This window comes from Cupressus sempervirens, chromosome 11 (genome assembly GCF_028749045.1).
Source record: "Cupressus sempervirens isolate cs-2001-9-10 chromosome 11, ASM2874904v1, whole genome shotgun sequence".
Lineage (NCBI taxonomy): Eukaryota > Viridiplantae > Streptophyta > Pinopsida > Cupressales > Cupressaceae > Cupressus > Cupressus sempervirens.
Genome location: NC_143128.1, coordinates 230,975,029 through 230,988,801, shown reverse-complemented (window position 1 = coordinate 230,988,801; position 13,773 = coordinate 230,975,029).

Here is a 13,773-nt window from a genome sequence, read left to right as displayed (position 1 = left end):
GGAGTTTGGCAATTCGAGGGCATGGTGTTACTTCCTTTTTCTTGGCTGAAATTTCTTGGTATACCTAGGATGGCTTGAGTTTGGCTTTGTGAAACTTCTATTTGGGTTTGGGTTGTTCTGACATAAATTCCTAAATTTGCTTGGCTTTGAGAGATCTCGATTATTTTTGCTTCGACTTGTTCAATTTTTTGAAACAAGCAGTGGCTATGCTAAGTATGCCCTAAGCTAGGATTGACCAAGTTTGGCAAACATTCATTCAATAAATAAAAAATCAAGCAATAGATAGGAACAACCAGATAGAAGTTTTTGATTCTCAGAATGTGATACTTGCGCCAAGGAGTGTGTATGTTTTACAAATGTTTCGATTAGTCACTTCAAACACATTAACACCCTAGATGGTTGTCTGCTAGGCTAACAGTTGGTTTAGCTAGGGAGTCCTCGATATACCCAAGGTATGTGAGGCCCAAATCTATAGATGAAAACAAAAAGATGTCACATAGCCAAGAGGAGCGGTAACCCACTTGTCCTCTTTCACTTCTCAAGGGTATAAAGTTCCTTGAGGCTTAGCCTGAGTGACAAAATCTTGATTCCAAGAGAGGTGTCTTTGGATTCACCTCTCGATCTTTATACTCCATCGAAACATTGGAGTTGAGGTCATCCCAAGGGGTGATGAAATCCCCAAGCATGCCTCCTAAAACTTAAACAAGATTTTGGATCCTAATCTTATGCACCCAAGATGGCCTTGAAAGACGACAAGGGGAGAGAAGACTTGGATGATCTTAGGCTAAAAGACATAATTCTTTTCCAACTGACACTTAAGTTTTCTGATCTAGACATTGCAAACACACATGTTTAGGATGCAGATGTTCAATTCCAACTTGAAGCGTTAACAAAAGTAAAATTGATCAAAAAATGAATACAACAAGAAGATTTAGGGTCAACAAAAGTAAACTCGTGCACCCGGAGGCCCTCCACGTCAAGTATCGATTGATTTTTCTTTAAGGCATTCAAGATTGAGTGTGAGTTTGTTTTAAGCCCAAAAAAAAGACGTGTGAAATTTGATTTCAAGCACACGCCTAGAGGCCCTCCATGTCAAGATTTGTTCAATTTTTTTTATGCCCAAATGAAGTGTTAGCGAGACTAATGTGCATTCAAGAAATTTTATAACTTAGAAAAGCTAATAAAAACACAAGTAAGTGGAGTTTGATCTTTGTGGAGCACTTAACACCCTCTTAGGTAGACCCATCCCCATATATGGTGCTGAGATTGCAACTAATGGTTAGAGTGATGAGTGATTAAAGGAGGTGAGTCCAACAACAAACTCACTCAAAGCATCTTTATTAGGTTTTTATAAATTAGAAAGTTCCTAAAATGTGGATTCTTTTTATGCCCCAAAAGATGGAATGTGAGATATTGTAATGATTAATTGACCTTTTGCATTCAAGATTGTGTTTGTCATTTTAAGCATGCATTCCAAGAAAAACTTGATTTTAATCCATGGCATTCAAGATTGATTTAAGCGACATACATTCAAAGACAATTGTTTAAACATTCAAGTGCATCTTAGCAAATGCATTCAAAGACAAGTGTTTAAACATTCAAGTTCATTTTAGCAACATGAATTCAAAGAAAAGTGTTTAAACATTCAAGTTCATTTTAGAAACATGCATTCAAAGACAAGTGTTTAAACTTTCAAGTTCATTTTCCAGGAGCATTAAACCATGTAAGGAGAACCTGCAAGAAACGTGATTAGTTGGTTTCATAGAAGTCTTCAACTAATAATGCATGAGTTAGCAAATATCCCTGAAAAAACCATCAAAGTTCAGTCATTGATAGTGAAAATAAGTATTTAAAAGGCTGCAAAATATGATAGAAACCAATACCATCATGATGGGCTCGGAACCAGCTTTTCGAAGATATTTTGTTTTCTGAAAACAGAGTCCGGATGCTCAAGTTATGAGCAAAACACCAAATGTTGCTTCTTAAAGCTTAAAAGTGCATGTAGAAATGATGTCATGCTGACATCATCAAAGTGAAAGTTTGAATTTCATGGCCATATGGCTGTCATAGGCATAAAAAAAAAATTTGACCTACTAACATGGCATATCCAATGGGCGTGGACTATGCATGATTAGATAGTGATTTTAATATGATGATGCTTTACTACAACGATTAAAACCCAATGAATGAGAGCAACGGTGTTTGCTGGTCTTCAAAGGCTGCGGGCTATGACTAGAAATGGCATTGTGGTGGTTGCCAGGTCGGTCTGGATGGGTTTGGATGGTACCTGCAAGAAATTTGAAAAATTTTGGGGGCCAAAATCCGTGCCATTCCAAAAAGACAAGCACGTATTTTACACTTTTTTTGAATTTTTTTCTTTTTTTTTACAACACATATATATGAATATGCATATTTTTACCAAACTTTCACAAAAAAAAAGGTGTACCAAAATTTTTTTTTTTTTTTTTTTTGGTTTTTTTTGTTTTTTTGTTTTTTGTTTTTTTTTTTGTTTTTAAGAAAATTTGAAGAAGAGAGAAGATGAGATTTTAAATTTTTTTTTTTTAGGATATGTTTTCCTCCTAAATGCGTCTTTCAACATGCACAAACAAGCAAAACACCTTGCAACACCTTCAAACAACAACAAACGTTAGATCGTTAGTTTGAAAACAAACAAAAAAAATGAAATGAATCGAATATGGATTGAAATGGATGGATGAATGACCCATAGTGGGGTACCACCAGGCATGCCAAAATGTATCACCTATTTTAGTAGAGTAAAATGAACACTAATCTATAAAAAGCATTCTCAATGCTAAAAACAAGTAAACACTTAAGATAGGGCCAAAGAAGACAAAATTGAGGAAAGTAGACCAAAGATGGTAAACTCCTCAAGTGCTTCTCATGATGACGAAGCTATGTCCCTGATGGATAGTGGATGTATGCTCACAATGTGCTCAAGCTCCAAATGGATGAGTGATAATCAAATATGAGTGTGGATGGATGATTCAACAATGAAGGTGTGGAGGGTTTTCAGCATTATAATAGTATTTTGGTAGTTTTTAGGCTCTCAAAATAGCATTATAAATTTCCTTCAAAAGTGGATGATTTTAGTGAAGGGAGAGGCTTCTATTTATAGGCCAAGGGGTGGAAGGATGGACGGTCAGGATGCAAGGATGGCAAGATGGTGAGGGAGGGCTAGGATGCACTCAAAGGGGAGCACATGGATTGTGCTTGTTTAAAGCCAATTAGGAGGTGACACATGTCACAGGGTGATTGGGTGTGAGAGGGTAGGATATGGGTTGGTCAAAGGAGTAATGAGGGAGGTTGAGCCATAAATGGGGATGTTGGGTCAAATAGGGATGGTTGGGTCATAAATAGAGATGGTTGGGAGGAGGATGAGATTGTTGACTTTGGCTTGGGTTATAAATAGAGGTGGTTGGGAGGAGGATGAGATTATTGACTTTGGCTTGGGTTAGCAAGTCTTAACCCTTGCTTAAGTTGTGCACATGATTAGATGAGGGATTAGGATTAGCTTAGGAGTTGGCTAACCTTGTTTAGGGAATGTGACAAGGTTAGAGGGGGGTTTAGGATTAGAATTGACATCTTCTAGAAGAGTCTAGGCTTCTAGGATGAGGATAAATAAGGTTTTTTAGAAAATAAATAAAGTTTTATTTATTTCAAGGGTTTGGGTTGAGGAGAAATTTATTAAAATATTTATAATAAATATGAGGATTAATATTTAATCTTAATTAAATATTTTGAGTTGGGATTAGGGTTAGGAAATGATGAGATTAGCCTTTAATCGAAATTAAAGAAGGATTAGAAGATTTTGGAAGAGGTTAGTGGTCTTAAAGAAATTGGCCAAGTTTTGGGCAAAAAATAAATAAGTAATTTATTTTGGGATTTTTAGTCAATTTATTAATTAAATAGTTAATAAATAAGGAAATAATGTTTAAATAAGATTTAAACATTTTTGGGAGGGATTTCTTAATTAAATATTTTTAATTAAGATAAAGGGATTTAATGGCATAAAAATAAATAAACAAATTAAATAATTAATTAATTAATAAATGATAACATCATCAGGGATTTTTTTCAAAAAATAAAAATACTTTATTTTCTAAAGGATTTTTAGGTGTCTACACTAAGATCTTCATAAAACCTTTGCAGAAAATCTTTCGCATGGTCCTTCTAAAAAAACTAAATTGTTTGTAAGTTAGATCACAACCTCCCACCTCACATGAACAATTAAGAACCACGTCACAAGTCTAGGACCATGGATTTGCAATCCACAAACTCTCTACAATCATGCCTCAACAAGATTAGTCTTCCATCTTTGCATCCATTATTCCATCTACAAGGCCTCTATAATTGCAAGTCATAACCATGATTTTCCACCTCACAATCAAGAGATCTACGACTCCAGAAAGAAAATCCACCATTAGATAAGGATCAAATTAGATCTACTTCTTTAACCCAAATCCTAGTGCAAATTACCTCAACTTCGGTGATCTGTCTACAAACTCAGAAACAACCTTCACTTTGATACCACCTGATTCAGTGAAAGGTAGGAGAATCCCCAAAGGAGATTTCCTAGCCCCCAGTAATATAACCACATAGCAGAAATACAACAACAAAAAGTAACAATTCAAGATCTGATACCAAATTACAATAATTTGTTCATAAAATATAATTGATTACATGCAATATGCCTAGCCATAAGGCCTTTCGAGTTAAAGCCAAATACAAATAGAAATTAAAAAACTAGTTCTGTAAGATCCTTCAAGATTCAACTTATAAAACCAATCCCATCTAGTTCGAATTTGTAAAATAACAACAATCTAGAAGAAACCACCAAGGAAATCTAAACTTGTGCTCACAAGCTCACCATGCAACCTCCTTGTTTTCAAGCCACAACCCTATCTCTTCTCTAAGATCCAAAATCCAAGTATAAACTACCTCACATTTGGTGCTTTGTCCACACACTCACAACTTCCCCACAATCCTACTGTAAACTACCTCACATTTAATGCTCTGTCCATAGACTCAAGAAAACTCACTCTTCAGCTGGTCCCACATTCACTCCTCCTCTTAATCATTCCATGAATGAATTACTAAACACTTCCAGAAGATCGTTACTTATTTCAATCTAAGCTACAATTCAGCCTAGAACACAAATTAAATACAAATACATAAATTAAATGCCACAAGTCGGCCTGCAACATCAATTAAATGTCCAAAAATTGATATCTGAGTAAAAGCATGATATCTCCTAGCTTTGATTGAATTAGAGCTCATGCTTTGAACCATAGGTAGAAATATAGGTCCTCTACAATCCCTTAAATTTGAAAAGGTTGATTCCTTAAGGAAAGTGCACAACCATCCTAAAAGTCAAGCACATAAAACTATTATGCAGTTTGCCAGAAATTGATACTATAGGATAATTTCCATATCTCCTAACCTATAAAGCATTAGGAATTGCACTCTTGAAATAAGAAATTAATCTAGGACCTCTTAAATTATTGAATTTTGAAGCCTCTCATTTTCTAAGGATAATTTGTTACACCTCTCAAAATAGGCACTTAGAAACCAAAAAAACACAGTTCAATAGCAAGGTTCAAACAACTCAACTTCAACTCAATCCATCCAATCTCTATGTAATCATGAGGAAAGGTTCTTCAATGTGTCTCCAACACATCCCTAACCATGCAAGGGATAACCCCACAAAAATCCAAATTTGATGCTCCTGCATTAGTTTAGGCTTTATTGTGTTTTTTTGCAGGAACTGATCTATAATTGGAATATCATCTACAAATTCTAAGTACAATGCAACAATTCTTTATAGTCCAAAGGTTTTATGGATTAATCAGTTTATGACAGAGTTTATATTTCCTTCTAATGGTCTTATTATTCTTTTGTGTGGTAATTAGAATGCTATTCACATTTTTTGCAATCTAGTGCACCATCAAAGGATTTGTTGGATACAATTGGTTATTTGTGTGTTGTCTTTGATGTTACACAAATGTCATATCATTATTAGTCAATATATGAAGAGATAACTTAGGTAGTGAAGATAGTTCTCAGTGTCTACTGAGCATTCCTATGTTTTCCTAGTTTGGAAGGCAATGTCTGTCGAGTTCACTTGGGCGTCAAAGGAGATGTTGCAGAAAGTGAGTGTTAACTGAGCTCACTTGGTTAACAAAGAAAAGTTGGATGGAACCAGTGCTAACCAAGCTCATTTGGTTGCCAAAGGAATTTTGTGTGTTTTTAGCATTAAACAAGCTTCTGTTGGTTAACACAAGAAATCATTTTTGAGTTAGTTTCTATTGATCTGGGTTCGCTGATGAAATTTTTTCTTATATTGTGATATTAAGTTTAATTAATTTATCTATTGATTCTTGCCGACTAAGGTGATGAATATTCATTATTCTAAGTTGTATTTGAGCCAACTTAATAAACTGGAAGATATCAATATAAGGTTGAATTATGATTTCAAAATGTGAATGTACAAGTGATGGTGATGTGATTGAAAATCTAATAATGAGAGAAAAATATCCTTGTGGAGCATAATATCCTTGTGATGTGATTGAATTTGAAGGATAAGAAAAATATCCTTGTGGAGCAGAAAATCTATATTCAATTAGGATGGATCAAGTACAAGCCAAAACAAAGATCTATTAGTAGCAATTTAGTTGCATTCAAATTAGGTCACCTCATTGTTACTCTCTAACATTGTAATAGTGATCTAAATCTCCTAACAGAGTTAGCTTAACAATTATTTGCAAATTCTCTAACAAGGTGGCAATTCCATTGAATTGTTCTCAAGACCTCTAACAAGGCCACTACTAATAGGGCAATTAAATCCTCTAATAGGGTAACACCTAACAGTGTGTTTTATAACCTTTAACATGGTTGGCTCTTAACAATTCTCACTTCAGAAGAGTGAAAAACACTAACTAGTTGCAATTGGTGGTTTTTACCAAATTGGGTTTCCACATTAAATCCTGGCATCAAATGTGTTCATGCTATTTTCTTTTATGTGTTTTCAACTAAGTTAAAGTAATGGTAGTTATAGATAACATCTAAAGGTTTAGTTGTTAATCAATTACCAAGCTAATCCAATTATTACCTAGTTACATCATTCTGTGTGTTTACCAAACTTCAACAGTATTCAGTTATCTGTTTGCATTTTGTACTAACATCTAAGGGATCTAGGATTTATTTTTTTAGTAACTAATTCACCCCTCCCCTTTTAGTTACTTCTCTTATATTTCCAATAATTGGTATCAGAGCTTTTGGTGCTTGCAGAGAAGGTTTCAAGGATCTAAGCTAAAGATCAGGATGTCTTATAAAATAAAGATTCCCAAGCTAAATAGAGATAATTTTGTAGCATGGAAAGGAATAATGAGGTTACATCTAGCTTCCATTAGTGATTTAGGTTGCAAGTATCTTAATGCTGAATACAAAACTCCCATTGGCACTTTATTAGTTGAAGATATTGCTGTAAAGAAGAATCATAATATCATGATGATTGACATTGCATCAACTCTCACTTATTCTGAATTTGATGAGGTAAAGGTTACAAAACTACTTTTGAAATGTGAAACAAATTGAAAGATATTTATGGAGGAGATGACAATGTAAGAAGAACCAAAGCATAAAGCCTTAGAGGACAATTTGATCAAATGAGAATGAGAGAAGATGAAAACATTGTAAAATATGTGGAAAGAATCAAGGCTAGTGTAAGTGCAATCAAAGCATCTAGAAGAGACATTAAGGAGAAAATTTTTATAAGTAAAGTGCTTAGAACTGTTCTTCTGATTTATGCAATTAGAGTGTCTGCTATTCAAGAAAAGAGATGTGATCCAAATAAAAAAATAGGCTTGGATGCTCTAGTTGGAAAATTGATGGCTTTTGAATTAGATAACTATGATAACTATGTTCCTACTTCAAAGAATATTGAATATGTATTTAAAGCTAAAATCTCACTCAAAGAAAAGGGTAAAAGGTCAAATTCTAGTCAATCAAGAAGTGAAGAAGATGGAACAATAGAAGAAAGTTCAGACAATGATCTTGAAGCTATTGAAGCCCTGCTTGCAAGGAAGTATTCCAAAGGTAGAGGAAAGTACAAAGGTAAATTTCCTCTGATCTACTTTTCTTGTGAAGAAAAGTAACAAGAATAATGGAAAGAAGGACTCCAAAAACTACAAGAACTTCAAAGACAAAGTTAAGAGATCTTGTTTTATAGCTAAAGATTCTGATAACAGTGAAGATGAAATGGTATATATTGCTATGAAAGATGAATCTAATGATGAAGGAGACAAGATGCCACTTATCTCTCAAAAAATGATATATGGATTATTGAAAATGGCTACTCACATCATATGACTAGTGACCAAACAAAATTTGAGCATATGGAATATTATGATGGAGGTAGTGTAAGATTTGGAAACAATGAACCTTGTAACATAAAAGGAAAATGATGTATCTTGTTGACTAAAGAACTTGTATGTGACAATGCTTATTGGGTTGATGGACTAAAGCATAATCTATTGAGTGTGGCACAAATGAACAACATTGGATTCAAGGTAAAATTCATGAATGGACAGGCCAAACTACTGGATGGGAAAGGAAATCTGGTTGGATCTGGCAAGCAAGCAAAAGTTAATCTATTTTATCTTGATCTCAGTGATTGTTCATGTTTTATTGCTCAAGTAGAGGAAAGCTAGTTATGGTACAAAAGGCTATGTCATGTGAATTTTGATAACCTACCTAAGATAAGCAAACATAAAAGAGTAAGAGGTATTTGTAGTTTGAAGAAACCTGACATGGGTTTATGCAAGAATTGACAAATTGGTAAGATGAGAAAGACTAGCTTCAGAAGCAAAGACTATCAGTCAAAAGAGGTCTTAGAAATTGTTCATACAGACTTACATGGACCTATTAGAATAGAGAGTTATGGTGGAGAAAAGTTTTTCATTCTTTTTGTTGATGATTACTCTAGAATGATGACAATAATGTACCTAAGAGAAAAATTAGAAGCCTTTCAAAAATTCAAATGGTATCTGGCAAGAGTAGAAAAAGAAAATAGAAAGAAGTTGAAATGTTTAAGATTAGACAAAGGTGGTGAATTCATCTCTCGTGAATTCAATAATTTTTGCATTGAAAAAGGAATCAAAAGACAAATATTAGCCCCTGGTATACCACAACAAAATGGGATAGCTGAAAGAAGAAATATATCTATCATGGATTGTGTAAGAACCTTAATGATTGAAAAGATTGTTGCTCTCAAATACTGGAAGGAAGCTATCAGCACTGCAATTCATACCTTGAATAGAGTTCAGTTGAAGAAAGATTCAAAGAAAACACCTTATCAGCTATGGTATGGCTACAAACCTAATGTAAGTTACTTGAAAGTATTTAGTAGCAAATATTATATATTGAAAGAATCTAGAAAAGGAAAATTTGAAAGGTGATGAAGGTATATTTCTAGGATACTCTTGTAGAAGTAAAGCATATATATGTTTGAATTTGTTTACTCACAAAATTATAGAAAGTGCACATGTCAAAATTGATGAATTTGTAGAAAAGAGTGAAGAAGAAAGAAATAAGGAACTAGAAAATTACAAAAGATTTGTTTACTATGAACCTTATACTCTTCCAAATCTATCTAAGAGAAAATAAGCTTCATCTTCTGTGTCCCTAGAAACTTCAATAGTTACCGAGTTGTAAACAGTGCAACCTGAGCTTCAAGGACCCAAGTTATAATCAGAGGCTACTAAGCTAGTTCAAACCAAGCCTGATAGACCCGAGTCATAGATAGAATAACCTGAGCTTGAAACTAAAATTCAAGAAGAAGATGGTGGAACTCATTCAAAGACCAAGGAGCTTGTGTTATAAAGATATGTCAAAAGGCATCATGCACCTGATCAGATCATTGGAGACAAATCAGATGGAACAATGACAAGAAGAAAATTAAAGGGTACATGTTTACTTGCTGAATTTAAACCTACAAGTCTTAAGGATTCTCTAGAAAATGAAAATTGGATTGAAGCAATGAATGAAGAAATAGAACAAATAGAAAAGAACAAAACCTAGACTCTTGTTCCTAGACCCAAGGATAATAATATAATTGGTACACAGTGGGTATTTAAAAATAAGCTACATGAAGATGGAAAAATATAAAGAAATAAAGCAAGATTAGTCTACAAAGGTTATTCTCAAGAAGAAGGTATTTACTACGGTGAGACTTTTGCTCCTGTGGCAAGACTAGAAGGAGTTAGAACTTTACTAGCATAGGCAACACATAGAAGATTTAAAGTATATCAAATGGATGTTAAATCTACATTCTTGAATGGAATTCTTGATGAGAAAGTCTACATTGAGCAACTAGAAGGTTTTGTAGATCCTAGCAAAAGAGACATGGTTTGCAAACTACACAAAGCATTATATGGTCTCAAGCAAGCTCCCAGAGCTTGGTATGAAAGACTACATAATTACTTTGTACAGATTGGTTTTCAAAGGACTAATGAAAATAATAGTCTATACATCAAGGAAGGTCTAGATAAGAAGATTGTATTGGTAGAAATATTTGTTGATGATACTCTATTTATAGGAAATGATGACTTACACAAACCATTTTTAGAAGAAATGAGTAAAGAATTTGTGATGTCCATGTTTGGTAAAATAAAATTCTTTGCTTGGTTGTAGATACAATAGAATAAAGATGGTATCTACATTACTCAATCCAAGTTTATCAAGGAGATATTAAAGGAATTTGGAATGGAAGATTCAAAACTTGTTGGAACACCTATGTCTTCTAGACATAAGCTCTCCAAAAATGATCAATTCAAAGAAGTAGATAAGACTACATACAAATCAATGATTGGAAAATTGCAATATGTAGTGTATACAAGGCCTGATATTGCATTAGCAGTTGGCATGGTGGTAAGATTCTTAGAAAATCCTAGGGAAAATCACATGATGGAAATCAAGAGAATCATGAGGTATCTGAAAGGTACTAAAGACCATGGTTTATGGTACAAACTTGGAGGCAATTTTGACTTGAAAGTATTTATTGATGCTGATTGGGTAGGAAGTATTGATGACAGAAAAAACACTAGTGGCAGAGCATTCTTTCTTGGTAAAAGACTAGTATCTTGGACAAGTAAGAAGCAAAATTGTACATCTCACTCCACAATAGAGGTAGAATATGTAGCAGTAGCAGTCAATTTTTCTAATATTGTTTGGTTCAAACAACTGTTGGAAGGGATGAAGGTAGAGATCAAAGATCTAGTTTTCATATATTGTAATAACACTAGTGCAATCAACATATCAAAGAATCCAATAATGCATTCTAAAAAATAAAATATTATTTCTTAAGAGAGTTAGTATAGAATAAAGAAGTCAAATTGGAATATGTGAATACAAAATAATAGATTGTAGACATATTCACCAAGCTATTACCTAAGGATGCATTTCTATATCTAAGAGGTAAGCTAAGGGTTATTCCCCTATCTAAAATCCACTAAATGAAGTTTAGTGAATGCATCAACTAGAACCTATTGAAGATCAATAAGTTGGTGCACAACTAGCAAGGGAATATTGTAGATGAATCAGTACTTAAGGTACATTGGTATTTATAGAATTATTGTCTTTGTCATGTGTTGTCAAAGAGGGAGAAGTTTACTATCATATCTCTGAGAATTTTTTGGAACTAGAACAAAGTAAGGAAATAGAGAGGGAGAAGTTTTCAAAGAAGAAGTTTGCTAAAAGAGGGAAAATTTTCTGAATGAGCTTGGTAGCAACTATTGTATAAATAATCTAGTGAAAGGAAGAGCTCATACTAACAAAGGGAGTTCTCAAGTCTAAAATCCAAAATTTCATTATGCTATGACATGTTGTGTTGCCATCAATGCCAAAGAGCTAAATTGTTGATATAATTGGTTAATTATGCATTATCTTTGATGTTACACAAATTTCATATCATTATTAGTTAGTATATGCCAAGCTCACTCAGGTAGTGAAGATAGTTCTTAATGTCTACCGAGCATTCCTGTGTTTGCCTAGTTTAGAAGATAGTGTCTATCGAGTTCACTCAGGTGTCAAAAGAAATGTTGCAGAGAGTGAGTGTAAATAGAGCTCACTTGGTTAACAAAGAAAAGTTGGATAGAACCAGTGCTAATTGAGCTCATTTATTTTCTAAAGGATTTTAATGAGTTTGTAGTGTTAACTGAGCTTCTATTGGTTAACATAGGAAATCTCTTCTGAGTTACTTTCTACCAAGTTGGGTTGACTAACAATGGATTTTCTTATTTTGTGATATTAAGCTTAATTAATTTATCTATTGATTCTAGCCAACTGAGGTGATGAATATTTATTATTCTAAGTTGTATTTGAGCCAACTTGATAAAGTGGAAGATATAAGATCAAGTTGTGATTTCAAAATGTGAATGTATAAGTGATGGTGATGTGATTGAAGATCTAATAATGAGAAGAGGAAGAAAATTTGAAGGATAAGTAGAATATCCTTGTGGAGTAGCAAAGCTATATTTGATTAGGAAGGATCAAGTACAAGGTAGAACAGAGATCTATAATCAACAATTTAGTTGCGCTCAAATTAGGTTATTTCATTGTTACTCTCTAACCATTGTAGTAGTGATCTAAATCTCCTAATAGAGTTGGCTTAAAAACTATTTGTAAATCCTCTAAAAAAGTGGAAATTCCATTGAATTTTTCTCAAGACCTCTAATAAGGCTACTCCTAATAGAGTCACACCTAATAGTGTATTTTGTAACCTTTAGCAGGGTTGGCTCTTAATAGGGCTCATTCCAGAAGAGTGAAAAATAGTGACTAGTTGCAATTGGTGGTTTTTCCCAAATTGGGTTTCCACGTTAAATCATGGTGTCAAATGTGTTCATGCTATTTTATTTTATGTGTTTTCAACTTAGTTAAATTAATGGTAATCATAGATAACATCTAAAGGTTTATTTGTTAATCAATTATTGAGCTAATCCAATTATTACCAAGTTACAACATTTTGTGTGTTTACCGAGCTTTAGTAGTATTCATTTATCTATTTTCATTTTGTACTGACATCTAAGGGATCTAGGATTTTTTTTTTGTAGTAACTAATTCACCCTTCCCACTTAGCTACTCTTCTTATATTTCCAATAGGACTAAGTGTATTGAAATGCACATGTTCACTATATTCAATAATTAACTCAAGATGATATTCTCCACTTGGAGTACACATTAATAGAGGAACAAATTGTAAGCATTGCATCTCCTTGCTATCTTTAGTTGCATTTGATTATTTCAATGAAGGAATTTGTCTTTGAGGGGTCCTCTTAAGGCCTCCCTTTATTTTACATTTCATATAGTTATATATCTCACTTTTGGAGAGGTTTTTTTGACCATGTGGTTTTGCTCCTTTTTCTTCACTTTGAGAGGCTTTCATTGTGTAAGGGTACTTAATACATTATTTTGTTGTTAGGACTTATTCATGCATTTAATGCTTAGAGAGTTTGCAATCTTGCATTAACTAATTACCTACATGTTCAAGAATATCATCATAGAAATTTTTGTACATAATAAAGAACAAGTTTGTAGATTCATGCTCTAACTTAAGTTCACTTAATCGAGCCTAAATTTATAATATTCTAGTCTAGTTAGGCTCTAGTTTATACATTATGCATATCATGCACTTCTAGCTTGCATATCTAGCTCTATTATACTATAAATTTAGTTTGAGTTATCTCTTCATTGTAATTC